This window comes from Dasypus novemcinctus, unplaced genomic scaffold, assembly GCF_030445035.2.
Source record: "Dasypus novemcinctus isolate mDasNov1 unplaced genomic scaffold, mDasNov1.1.hap2 scaffold_559, whole genome shotgun sequence".
NCBI lineage: Eukaryota > Metazoa > Chordata > Mammalia > Cingulata > Dasypodidae > Dasypus > Dasypus novemcinctus.
Genome location: NW_026688523.1, coordinates 10,169 through 12,710, shown reverse-complemented (window position 1 = coordinate 12,710; position 2,542 = coordinate 10,169).

Sequence of the window (2,542 nt, the reverse complement as noted above, 5' to 3'; positions counted from 1 at the left end):
TCTTCTGAAACCATGGAGGCAAGAAGACAGTGGTATGATATAGTCAAGGTACTAAAGGAAAAAAACTTCCAACCAAGAATACTCTATCCAGCTAAACTAGCATTCAAACATGATGGAGAGTTCAAAATATTCACAGACAAACAGAAACTGAAAGAGTATACCAACAAGAAACCTCCCCTTCAAGAAATTCTAAAGGGAGTTCTGCAGGAAGAAAGGAAAAAACAGGAAAGGCAAAGTTGGAGGAGAGTATAAGACCAACAACAACAACAAAAAAGACAAAAAAATATACAAACAAAATATGACAAACACAAATCTAATCAAAATATGGCTAACACAAATAATTCCTTGATAGTAATAACACTGAATGTCAACGTATTAAACTCACCTATCAAAAGATTCAGACTGGGACATTGGATAAGGAAATATGACCCATCCATATGCTGTCTACAAGAGACAAATCTTAGACCCAGAGATGCATGGAGATTGAAAGTGAATGGCTGGAAAACAATCATACAAGCTAACAATAACCAAAAAAAGGCAGGAGTAGCTATATTAATATCAGACAAAATAGACTTTAAATGTGAAACAATTGTGAGAGACAAAGAAGGATACTACATTTTAGTGAAAGGGAAAATCTGTCAAGAAGATCGAACAATCATAAATATCTATGCCCCTAACAAGGGTGCCTCTAAATATGTCAGGCAAACGCTGGAAAAACTAAGTGAAAGAATAGATACATCTACAATTATAGTGGGGGATTTTAATACACCACTATCAACTCTGGACAGAACATCTCAAAAGAGAATCACCAAAGAAACAAAACATCTGAATAGTATATTAGAGGAGCTCGATCTAATAGACATATATAGATCGCTACACCCAAACACAGCAGGATATACATTTTTCTCAAGCGCAAATGGATCATTCTCCAAGATAGATCATATGCTAGGCCACAGAGAAAGGCTGAACGAATTCAGAAAGATTGAAATCATACAAAACATTATCTCTGACCACAGTGGAGTCAAGCTGGAGATTTGCAAGGGACAGAAGCCCAGATTTCACACCACGATTTGGAAATTAAACAGCACACTCTTAGAAAAACAGTGGGTCAAAGAGGAAATCTCAAAAGAAATCAATGACTACCTTGAAACAAATGATAATGATAACACAACATACCAAAATTTATGGGATGCAGCAAAAGCAGTACTGAGAGGGAAGTTTATAGCCATAAATTCATATATCAAAAAAGAAGAAAGAGCAAAAATCGAAGAACTAACTGCACATTTGAAGGAATTAGAAAAACAACAACAAAGTAACCCAACAGGAAGAAGAAGGAAGGAAATAACAAAGATAAGAGCAGAACTAAATGAAATAGAAAATAAGAAAGCACTTGAACAGATAAACAAGACCAAGAGCTGGTTTTTTGAGAAGATTAACAAAATTGACAAACCTTTAGCAACACTAACAAAGAAAAAAAGAGAGAAGATGCAAATACACAAAATAAGAAATGAGAAAGGCGATATCACCACTGACCCCACAGAAATAAAGACTATCATAAGAGGATATTTTGAAAAACTATATTCCAACAAAAATGACAATCTAGAGGAAATGGACAAATTCCTAGAAACACATAAGCAGCCCATATTGACAAAAGAAGAAATTGATGATCTTAACAAACCAATCACAAGCAGAGAGATAGAATCAGTTATCAAAAATCTCCCAACTAAGAAGAGCCCAGGGCCAGATGGCTTCACAGGTGAATTCTACAAAACATTCCGGAAAGAACTGACACCAATCCTGCTGAAACTATTCCAAAACATCGAAACGGAAAGAACATTACCCAACTCCTTCTATGATGCCAACATTACCCTAGTACCAAAGCCAAACAAAGACATCACAAGAAAGGAAAATTACAGACCAATTTCTCTGATGAACCTAGGCGCAAAAATACTTAACAAAATACTTGCTAATCGTATTCAACAGTACATTAAACATATTATACACCACGACCAAGTGGGATTCATCCCAGGTATGCAAGGATGGTTCAACATAAGAAAATCAATCAACGTATTAAACCATATAAACAGATTGAAGGGAAAAAATCACATGATTATATCTATTGATGCAGAAAAAGCATTTGACAAAATACAGCACCCTTTCTTGATAAAAACACTCCAAAAGATTGGAATACAAGGGAATTTTTTGAACATGATGAAGAGTATATATGAAAAACCTAAAGCCAATATTGTTTACAATTGAGAAATCCTAGACTCCTTCCCTCTAAACTCAGGAACAAATCAAGGATGCCCACTGTCTCCGCTCCTATTTAACATTGTCTTAGAAGTACTTGCACGAGCACTGAGGCAAGAACCAGAAATAAAAGGCATTCAAATTGGAAAGGAAGAAGTCAAAATTTCATTATTTGCAGATGACATGATCCTATACATAGAAAACCCTGAGAGATCTACAACGAAGATTCTAGAACACATAAATGAGTTTAGTAAAGTCGCAGGTTATAAGATCAATGCGCAAAAATCAGTAG